Genomic DNA, 12,431 nt, shown 5'->3' on the forward strand with positions numbered 1-12,431 from the left:
AACGCACATGGGATGGCCTCTGTTGAGTCTGCAACAGCATCAAGAGACGTAACCGGTAGAATGAAGTACGAATTCATTAAATTTAAACCCATAGTTTGTTCTTACTCACAGGGATACACTGTGATATCTCGGCAAGGAAGGAGAATTCTATGGTATTTCTTAAATACGATGCCTTATCCATCTTCATTTAACCACAAGAGAAGTGTCATTTATCCGACACACTCATTTCAGATATACGGGAGGGTGAGATCCTCTACATTCATCCCGTATCATAGACAATTAGCACCAACTCTTTTCCTACGCTTAGTGTCACAGTCTCTTCTCTGTGTATCTGTTGTCTTCGGCAACATTCCGAAATAATGACTTTACCTTACATTATTCTTTTAACCGCTACTTACTCATTCCGTATATTTGAGTTTAGATCACAGCCACTACGTGGATCCCAAGGGAACCTCAACCAGCTGACCTTCTTGCGACTGGCCACCCGTAGTACCAGACTATGTGGTTCTCTGGTTAGCCTCCATTGCAAATCAAACCATGGACTTGCCGATGTGTGAAATAACATCACCAGTTAATAGACTAGTACTGGTGCCCTTTACCCCCGGATTGCAATACACCAAAATGGTGTCTATCATCAAGGAAACATGGCCGGAGGGCTGGTGTATTCCTGGACTATGCTAAAGTTTATCTCAAACGGAACTGACGTTTAGATATGACTGATCGAATTTCAAACCAATTTTCCAGAATCGAAATAAAAAGTTCCAAAGAACTTGTCTCTTTAAAACGTACTTTATACTTAGTAATGATATGTAATTGTAACAACTTGCCTTTTAACTTACTTTTCAATAACTACTATGTATTAAACTAATTACATAGAAGTACTTTAATAACACCTTATTAATAATGTGTTAAAATTTTCATTGACAACTATATATAGATCTGATTATATAGAAGTAGTTTAATAATGTCTTTTTATATTTATGAATTATTTGTATAACACATTATTAAAAAGAATTTCTATGTAATCAGTACGATATATAGTTGTCACTGAAAAGCATGTTAATAGGTAAGTGGTTACAGTGGTTACAGAACTTGAGTAGTTTTAAAACAATTTAATAGTAGGACCCATTCTCTGAAATTCGTCTTAACAAAAACATATATATTAGAAATGTACAAAAAGTGTAATTCTTGATTTGTAGATAGTAGGACCACAAAAAAGGACCTTTTTCAAAAAAAGTACATTTCTACAAAGAATCCTCAAAAACTCTCTGTTTAAATATTAATCATTGCTTAAACTGTTAAGATACAAAACTGTATTTAATAGAGACGAGAAAATGAGTTTGTATTATATTATTTCCCAAAAAATTTAATATAGTATTGTTAGTGCAAAAAGGAATTCAATTGATGCAATCAGCTCCATTAAGCAGTGCAAGGATTTTAAATATTTCTTCGTGTTTATAAACAAATCATTTGAATGTATACTTTTTTTTTAAATAAAATAAAGTTATTCAATAAAAACACGTGCAAAAATTTAATACTTAGTTAAAGCCACGTTTTAGTTATTTCATTTATTTAGATCATAAAAATCACATCGATTTGGTTGTGTTTTAATAACAACTACAAAAAAAATATTTTAATAATATTATTGAAAAAATCAGTTTATTGTAAAAATTGTTTCGCTTTAAGCGCTTATTTAAAACATGTTTTTAATTATGATCTAAGTTGCACAGATTTAATCTTTTTACAAAAAAATATAAAAATAATAATAAAAAATATATAAAACCCTAAAACATTTTTTTCCTGCATCACAACATACTAAAAATTAGTTTATCAATTAAAAAATAATAAAAAAACTAAATTTAAATTGAAAATAAATGAAAATGAAAAAACAACATGTAATTTCTATGAAATAAATTATGTAAAAAAACTTGAAATATTATGAAAGAAAAACAAGTAAAATTAATAACGAAATTTAAAACAAAACTTTAAATAATATTTGAAAATAAAAAAAATAAAATTGAAAAATAAATAAAATAATTAATAAAAAATATTAAATTTGGAAAGTGTTTTATTTCAGCCTCTAAAAAAGGATAACTAACTAACTAACTAACTAACTAACAAACTAACAAACTAACAAACTAACAAACTAACAAGCTAACAAACTAACAAACTAACAAACTAAAAAACTAACAAACTAACAAACTAACAAACTAACAAACTAACAAACTAACAAACTAACAAACTAACAAACTAACAAACTAACAAACTAACAAACTAACAAACTAACAAACTAACAAACTAACAAACTAACAAACTAACAAACTAACAAACTAACAAACTAACAAACTAACAAACTAACAAACTAACAAACTAACAAACTAAAAAACCAACAAACTAACAAACTAACAAACTAACAAAATAACAAACTAACAAACTAACAAACTAACAAACTAACAATCTAACAAACTAACAAACTAACAAACTAACAAACTAACAAACTAACAAACTAACAAACTAACAAACTAACTAACTAACTAACTAACTAACTAACTAACTAACTAACTAACTAACTAACTAACAAACTAACTAGCAAACTAACTAACAACTAACTAACAACTAACTAACTAACTAACTAACTAACTGACTAACTAACTAACTAACTGACTAACTAACTAACTAACTAACTAACTAACTAACTAACTAACTAACTAACTAACTAACTAACTAACTAACTAATTAAGAGCTTCTCATCTGAGCTTAGTGGGGTAAAGTGGCTAGCCGAAATAATGGAAAGGTGGGAGAGAATCAATATTTTTGGGTGTTACAAACATCAGCACAAGCGCATGCGTGAGGACCTTTCGCGTAGCCCTTTCTTACGGTGGTACTTTTACAACCATTGGGTGAGTGAAAATAACAACTCACCTCTGTCCCTTAGTGTATCTTACATGGATGACCCTGTCCATGTACAAGCACTTTGCTCAAGTACTTCAGGTATCTAATTTCTGAACATAGCTGCCCCCTTGCTTAACTTCTGATATGTAAAATATCACTTTCGTTAACAACCACGCAGATGAGATGACCTCTGTTGAGTCGGCAACTGCACCTTAAGACCTATACGGTTGACCAAAGTACGAATCCATTAAAATAAACCAAAACTTTGTTCTTACACTCTATGATAATTCTGGTATGAACATACCAGAATTCCCGAAATATTGAGTTTATCTTACATCAGTCCTTTAACCGCCACTTACTCTTTCGGCGTATTTGGGTTTATACCACAGTCACAACGTGGATCTCGAAGCAACCTCAACCAACAGACCAGCCAGGGCATAGTCCTGCGAGCAACTGGCAACCGGTTGTACCAGATTGTGTGGTTCTCTGTTTAGACCTCATGGCAAATCATACCAAGGGCAAGCCGAGGAGTGATGTGATAACACCAGTTTAGAGTCCCGGCAGACTAGATGTAGCACCTCTATACTTCCGGATTGCAATACACCATGATGGGATCCTGTCATCAAACGTGCTCCGGGGGAGTGAGTTTGTCATTCCGTTGGCAATTTCTTTAATACAATTTAAGCCATGTACGTCTGTCTGTATGTCTGTTGAAATCAGTTTTTAGAGGAACCCAGATATCAGCGAGATCTGAATCTCTGTTAGACCTGCTTTCGTCGCCAGTAAGTTTCTTATGAGCACAAACCTTTCTACCAAATTTTATGAGAATCAGTCAATAATTGACCTACCCTCTTATAAGGCCCCCTTCAGAAATTGACTTTAAGGCACTTTATTGGCTTAAAATGTAATTATTACCACGAAATTCGATACACTAAAGTATTACCCCCGTATTCATAAAGATATTAATGGCATATTTAAGGTTTATTGCACACATTTCCCATACAAAATTCCTACAATAAACCATGGATAACTTTATTAAGTATTTATTAAAAAGGGAGTTAATGTTTATACTTAGAAGAGCATTCTATTTAATGCATACGGTTTAATAGTGAGTATATAGGAATCAGCATAGTCGAACACTCTTACTTATTGTTATATTAACAAATTTAAATTCAATCATTATAAATTTCACAAAAATCATATAAAGCCCCATATTTACATTAGTACATCAGCAACAAATTAGGAAGCGATCTCTTAAACAAACACTTGCCGAAACTAAAGAAATAAACAAATCATACAAACTTTACACCAGCATGAAGTAAAAAGGAAATATAAAAAAGAGAATATCAAAACAAATTAAATAAAACAGAATACAAAACAGATGATAAAAATAACTAAAACAAAAACTTAAAAACCAAATTACTCCCAAACTCTTGTCAAAAGTACATAACAATTGAAAGAGACGGCAACAGAACAACTGCAACAAAAGCCACAGATAAAACAACTTTAAGGTCCCAGAATGACATCATGAGATTGTTTACTTAGAGTTAACTAATACAAAAGCTGAGCTTGTAAAAAAAGCTTTATAGTTGAAAATACAGTACACAGAGATGAATTGTTAACAATAGTGGTTTTCAGTTAACGAATGTAACTAAACCAGTTAAGACGTATTCAAGCGAAATTTAAGTGTAATATTGGGAAAAAAAGAGAGACAAGTGAAAAAAAACTTTTTAACAAAATAAAAAGTATGAAAAAAATTTGCATTAAATTATTAGTTACAAATACTACCTAATATTAACTTCAAAAATATTAAAAAAAGAAAATTATTATGTTCCAAATACTAAAAATAAATAATTTAACAAGTTTCAATTTCATTACAAAATTTAGTGCAAAATATTTTAGCAGAGAGTGAAGAAAGCTTAACAGAAAAATGTTAAATGAAAATAAAAATAAAATCAACAAAATGTAATTGCGTTTTAAACGAATTCTCAGCTCATTGTAGGTTGGTTTTTGCTATATATTTTATTTTAACGCAAATATAAATAAACTAGAAAGATTAGATAAAGTTAAGTTCGTCAATATGATACCCTACACAGCATACTCAAAGAATTTATTTTTAAAATAATTCAAGATCTCGTATACTGTTCATTAAAATAAATCTGCAGTTGTCTAGTCTATAGTCAAGTCTAGTCTATAGTCTAGTCTATTGTCTACTCTATAGTCTAGTCTATAGTCTAGTCTAGTCTATAGTCTAGTCTAGTCTAGTCTATAGTCTAGTCTAGTCTAGCTTAGTCTATAGTCTAGTCTATAGTCTAGTCTATAGTCTAGTCTATAGTCTAGTCTATAGTCTAGTCTATAGTCTAGTCTATAGTCTAGTCTATAGTCTAGTCTATAGTCTAGTCTATAGTCTAGTCTATAGTCTAGTCTATAGTCTAGTCTATAGTCTAGTCTATAGTCTAGTCTATAGTCTAGTCTATAGTCTAGTCTATAGTCTAGTCTATAGCCTTGTATATGATTTAGTATATAGTCTAGTCAGGCCTTTATTTATTAAAACAGCAACATCTTAAAAGTAAAGGAAAAACTATCAAGGTCACTGAAATTAGGAGACTCTTTAAAAGCACACATACATATGAATATACATATATAAATATTTTGTACTAAAAACTCCACTCATAAATTACAACTAAGAGAACTTATTCTCTTATTCTTTCTCATTATGCAATTTTCTAAACTACTGCTCCAACTTAAACTTTTAGAAGAAAAATGGTACCAAACAAAAATTTTTAATTATTTTTTAATTATATTGTAAACAAATGCTTTGTTGTTGTTCTTTTGTTTTAAATTTATCATAAAGAATGTTTAAAGTTCATAGCGGTTTTAGTTGTGGTTGTTGTTACAGTTTTCATTTACTACAGTTTTAAGTTTTTTTTTGTTCGTTTTTGTTTTTATTTAGCTTATAGCTGATGTTCTAGATTCTTTTTGTTTCACCGATATCAATGATTTGGTGTAGTTTAAATAATTAACGTCTTTGTTCCATTCTTTTGTTGTGTTTACCCTTTTTTTGCTGTGAGGCATATACACCTAAATGCATTAGAAAGCTTTGATGAAACATTTAAAGTTTAACATACTCACATGAGTTTAAAATGACTTAATGGTTTGGAAAACGAAAGACTTAAGACACATACTCATTTAATGTATTATGAAAAGTATTAACTTTTATCTTTAAAGATCGTATTCATTATTTTAGATTAGTTTTTTTAAGATTATATTTTATAATTAAATTATTAATTGACCTATTAATAAATACAAGACGACTATAGAATACCCTACATCGATTTTTTTAAAAAGGGGTTATTTGAAAGGTGTGACGGATATTAGAACTTTTATCACCAAAATAATATTACATGATTTATTTACAGTGGACTTTAGGAATTAAATATATTACGAAGTATGGGTTCCGTGGCTCTATTGTTACCAAAACCTTAACTTTTGTCAATGAGAACAGTTTGTTATTAATGTAAAATTAAAATAACAAAACTAGACAAATAAAGGCAACTTAAGACTAAAGGAGCTCAAAGAATATTAAGACTATTTCATAGAAATAAGAAGGTGTTCAATTATTTTAAACAAACATTATATAGATCAGAGAGATTCGAATAATTAATATGTTAAGAACTGACTAATAACGTAATAATATGAGCTAAAGTCTCCATGACTTTATGAAGAGAAATTCTAAAGAACTTGTTGTGTAGACAGTGTGTCATGTACGATTTCCATAATAACACTGACCAGTGACTATTCATACTAAAAAACTTACTGATACCTAAAGACCTATTCTTGACCACAGGGAGCTTGTTATAGTACAATTATTATCATGTGACTATCATTAATTATTAGATTGTTAGATCTGTTAGTATAGACATGCAGACAATAGACAGTTTGTTGAGGAAAACACTTTGAAGAGATAAGAAAACGCAAAATTCTGCTTAAGAATGGTCACATAGGATTGATGGATGCTAACAATTCTAGCAGTTGCTTAGCTTGGAGAATTATCGGTAAGAATTGATCCTAGAGCTTAAGTTAGATCTCACAACCTGTTCAAGAAGTATTCGATTTAAAGACGTATCTCATGCTTGTCACTCAATAACTATTCCAAACTACATGCTAGGTTTGATTAAATAGAAAGCCGCCATAGATTTTGAAGATCTTGAGAGTACATACTTATACATGATAATCTGATATTTACCTTTATATGATGTACACAGCTTACGCTTATCAATCTTTGAGAAAAAAATTAAAGGTTAATATTCCAAAAAATTGGTAACACTACTTTTTATTAGCCCTCCATATAAACGTTTTCCCTCAAATACGGTTTCTGAGCTCATAAATATATTTAATGTTATTGTATCTCTTCTGAATATGATTTTTAACACTATCACTAATCTTGGCTGTTATATGGTTGGCCATGTCCTTCTATACAGTCTTTCCTGTTTAATTTTCTATATTTTAGAATCGAAATATATGAAATGAAATAAAAACGGTCCTCATAAAATGTAAACACAGACGTTTTTGATACATTAACCTTTAACAAAAAGGGAAGTGTTCTGGTACTTTTTATACCCTACACTACTATACGCGCTTGTGCTAATGATTGTAACACCTAAAAATATTGGTCCTAGACCCACCTTTAAAAATACCAACCGGCTAAGAATCACTTTCTGAGTCGATTTAGCTATGTCCGTCCTTCCGTCTGTCTGTGTGTCCATGTAGACTTTGTGCGCACGCTACATGTCGCAATTTTCAAGGTATTTTAATGAAATTTGGCACATACTCTTTTTTTAGTTCAAGGACAAGAACTCTAAACGACACTACCGATTTTATTAATGATCGGGCCTCATTTAACCCTAGCTCTCATACAAACTCTTCTTCAGAAAATGACTTGAAGGTTAACATTCACTTATAAAGACTAATGAAACGATTAAAATCTATAAAAATAACTTTGAAATAGATGTAAGTTGCTCTACCAAAATTTTTTAGGATAGAACCTTAAGGACCCAAAAAAGGATCTTTTTTTATCAAAAATAAGTCAAAATATTTGGTACTTTTGAAGTGACATCAAAGCTCTTATAGGAAATGGTCTAAGCTTTCTTTTAAGTAAAAAAATACTACAATAAAAATTTCCGTTTTGAAAAAATTGGGTAAAATTGAGAGTCTATAAAGTCCTTCAAGGACTATAAAGTCCTTCAAGGAAATTGTATGAGATTTTTTTAAGTAAAAAGGTCTAATTTTGAATGAAATTTAGAAAAAAGATATTATTTTTTTTTTAATTTAAAAAAAAAAAGCTTTTTGCAAAGAATGAAGAAGTAGCTTTTTGAACTCCTTTGAACAATTTTCTCTAGGACCAATAGGTGAAATGTTACATTTATTTGAATAAAACCTTGTAGGACCAAAATCTCTAACTTTTCAACCCCTCTGAGTTCGGCAGTTCTTGACAGATAGAGTTAGAGTCTGACTTACTACCCCAAAAGTACTATCCTTGGCGCAAATTTCAACCAAATCGGAAGACCTCGATTTTTAAAGTTGGGTTACTTGACACGAAATTCCCCATATGTATGTATGTATGTATGTATGTATGTATGTATGTATGTATGTATGTATGTATGTATGTATGTATGTATGTATGTATGTATTTATGTATGTATGTATGTATGTATGTATGTATGTATGTATGTATGTATGTATGTATGTATGTATGTATGTATGTATGTATGTATGTATGTATGTATGTATGTATGTATGTATGTATATAGTCGGGTATTTCAATTGTACATTTGACATTAATGCATTTTGCTACAAATAAAATAAAATTATCTAAGTAATTATAGTTACTATAGAGCATTCGTGTTGTTGAATAATTCTACAAAACTCCCTCCCCTCTGTTACCCCTAATATAAAACAACTGACTTTTATGGCAACAATTTTACAAAAAACACAAATAAATTTTAAATTATAAAGCAAAGTTCATTGTCAATGACAAATGCATTAAAAATTTACAACAGCAACAACTAATAGTAATAAATAAAATTATTAACAAAGTCCTAAATTATTAAACAATTAAATCAGTTTATATATTATTTATTTTTATAATTTTTATAGTTATTTGCAATGTGTTGTTGTCTTGTTTTTTGTGTATATATATTTTTTTCAACTATTATTTTTAATGAGATCATAAAACAAAAAGACATCATTTGAAAAAAAAAAAAATAAATATTTATATAAAATATTCAAAATGTAAACAAATGCGGTTTGGCAGGTAATGAAATGTTTTGTATTTATAGCTTCGTTTTGTTTTTATTTTTAATCCCAAATTACAAATTCGTTTTGAATAAATGCTGTCAAATTGTATTGTAGAGACAAAGCGAAAAAAAATCATTTTAAATTTTTATAGACGACAATTAATTTTGTTTAAATATTGGTTTAGTTTTCTAAGGGGAAGAGTTTAGCAGGGAGTAGTTGTGTTAGTGTTTTAAAGTGATTTTTTACTTAATGAATTTTTCATATTTTATATTCGTTTATTTGTATTGCGTTGATATTTGTTTACAAAAAAAAAAACAAAAAACTGCTGCAGTGTAATTGTCATTTAGATTTTTTTCTAAAGTGCTTTACGTAATTTATGATTTCAGTATTTATCTTCAGTAATATTTTATGTCTTTCAAATTTGTTCTGTTCAATTTATTTAACAAATAATTTTAAGTATTTTTTAAACTGCGCTGTAGTATGACAAATAATTTAAATATTTTTTTTCTGTTTTTTATTAACTTTTATTAAATTGTTTGTTTATGCTAAAACATGTTTAAGTTAATTTTACTTATATCCATGTAGCTTTTTGTCATATTTTGCATGATTTTATAGACTAGACTAAAGACTAGACTATAGGCTAGACTATAGACTAGACTATAGACTAGACTATAGACTAGACTATAGACTAGACTATAGACTAGAATATAGACTGGACTATAGACTAGACTATAGGCTAGACTATAGACTAGACTATAGACTAGACTATAGACTAGACTATAGACTAGACTATAGACTAGACTATAGACTAGACTATAGACTAGACTATAGACTAGACTATAGACTAGACTATAGACTAGACTATAGACTAGACTATAGACTAGACTATAGACTAGACTATAGACTAGACTATAGACTAGACTATAGACTAGACTATAGACTAGACTATTGACCATACTATAGACTAGACTATAGACTAGACTATAGACTAGACTATAGACTATACTATAGACTATACTATAGACTAGACTATAGACTAAACTATAGACTAGATATTAGATTAGACTATGTACTGACTATAGACTAGACCATAGACGAGACTATAAACTAAACTATAGATAGACTATAGACTAGATATTAGACTAGACTATATACTGACTATAGACTAGACCATATACGAGACTATAAACTAAACTATAGATTGACTATAGACTAGAATAAAGACTAGTTCATGAACTTATACTATAGGTTATACTATAGTCTAGTCTAGAGTATAGACTAGATTATAGACTAGATGATAGACTAGATGATAGACTAGACTATAGCCTAGACTAGATTGTATAATTTAGACTAGAGACTAAATTATACAATTGGCTAGGCTATAGACTATACTCTTGACTAGACTATAGACAAGACTGTAGAGTAGACTATAAACAATGGACTGGACTTTAGAGTAGACTATGGGATAGACTATGGACTAGACTAAAGACAAGACTATACACTAGACAATAGACTAGACTAAAGACTAGACTTTAGACTAGGTTATAGACTGGACTATAAACTAGATTTCAGACTAAAATACATACTAAACTATAAACAAGACTATTAACTAGACTATATACTGTACACAAGAGCACCCTATAGATATGTCTTATGCATTTTTACGTAATTCTAGCTGACCTTTATATTATTTCAGTTCATTGCACTAATTGCTTTTAAAAACCAAATTTTAGCACTTCCCCAAAAAGGGAAATTCATAATTAATTGCCTATTAAATTACCCCACAATCACACATTCATCTCGGCTGTCATTCTAAATGGTTTTTAGTTAATATTATTATATAAATTAATAACTAAATGTTTCATATTTTATTGCTATAAACTATTTCGTACACAACAACACTTGCAAACTGACACATACAACTTTTAATAAAATTTTGATCTCATAATTGTGAAACTAAACAAGGTGGGTGAAGATTTCTTTTGGCAAAACTTGATTTTTGAATTTTTGCCAAAATCTAAAAGAATATAAAAAAGTAAATTAATATACATAAAACAAAAAGCAATATTGTTACTAAAATTCACACCTACTTATGAAACAAAACGAAAGACACTGACAGTCAAAAGCAAGATAAATAAATAGAAACTTGTAAATATTACACCCACAACTTAAACTCTTAAATGAAAACAGCAAATCATTCATAAAATATTTCTATAGTTAAATGTTTATTCCAAGAATATTTTATATTTTGTAAGTATGTAATTAAATCATTAAAATCTTAAAATTTTAACTGAGATTTATAGTAAACTATAAATAAAACTTCAAATTCATTCAAAAAAAAAAAAAATACTTAAAATAATAATAAAACAATATTTTTACTATAGTTTTGTTAATGTTTGCAACCTACATAATACTGAATACTGAAGTAAAGTTGTTGTTTTTGTTTTTTTATTCTATACATAAAACAAGTTTCTTACTTAAGTCTTTTGTTTTTCTTTAGCACTTCATGCACATCCATACAACTACAACTCACTCATGCGGCAATTATTTTGTTGTTATTTTAGTTTGATTTTGTTATTCTGGCTTTAAATTTAAAGAATTCTTAACAATATGATTACTTCTATAAAGCAAAAAAAAAAAAAAAGTAAATTAGTTTTCAACACAATTATTTTTCCTTTAAAATTGTTTAGTTATTTCCATTATTGTTTTCTTGTTTAAAGTAAAAGTGCAAATCATTCTCAGTTTACTAGAATATGGAAAGTTTAAAGACGTTCCCATGATATAAAAGTTTATTTCAATTTAGTAATTTGTTGTACATTTTGAAATTACAATTCTATATGATTAATTAAATGCATTTTCTCGTGTTTTTAGCTCAGCTTGAGTGCAGTCTTAAATTTCTGATTTTGTGGCTTTTTACATATAATTTTTCTAAGTAAATATATCGATAGCTTTTGAAATGTATTTAACTATTAGTTATTATTGATAAGCATTAGGGTGTGATTGTTTTTGGTATAGAATTTTCCGACCAAAGAGAATTATGTGTCAGATTTTCGAGATTAATGAAAGTCCATAAGCAGTCTATAGTCTATTATCTTGTCTATAGACTAGACTATAGTCTAGTCTATAGTCTAGTTTATAGTCTAGTCTATAGTCTAGTCTATAGTCTAGTCTAGTCTATAGTCTAGTCTATAGTCTAGTCTATAGTCTAGTCTAGTCTATAGTCTAGTCTAGTCTATAGTCTA

The 12,431-nt window shown here is 28.9% G+C and overlaps 1 long non-coding RNA gene across 3 annotated transcripts in view; it reads left to right on the forward strand.

Annotated features, from left to right (window-relative positions):
* Nucleotides 1-4,503: 4,503 nt before the first annotated feature.
* Nucleotides 4,504-12,431, forward strand: part of LOC124420795 — a 10,009-nt gene continuing 2,081 nt past the window's right edge. The window contains exon 1 of one of the 3 annotated variants that reach the window (XR_006941378.1): nucleotides 4,504-4,894. This is a non-coding gene — a long non-coding RNA (uncharacterized LOC124420795). The remainder of the gene's footprint in view (nucleotides 4,895-12,431) is intronic. The other 2 variants (XR_006941379.1, XR_006941380.1) reach the window with 2 other exon arrangements.

The sequence above is a fragment of the Lucilia cuprina genome, chromosome 6 (genome assembly GCF_022045245.1).
Source record: "Lucilia cuprina isolate Lc7/37 chromosome 6, ASM2204524v1, whole genome shotgun sequence".
Lineage (NCBI taxonomy): Eukaryota > Metazoa > Arthropoda > Insecta > Diptera > Calliphoridae > Lucilia > Lucilia cuprina.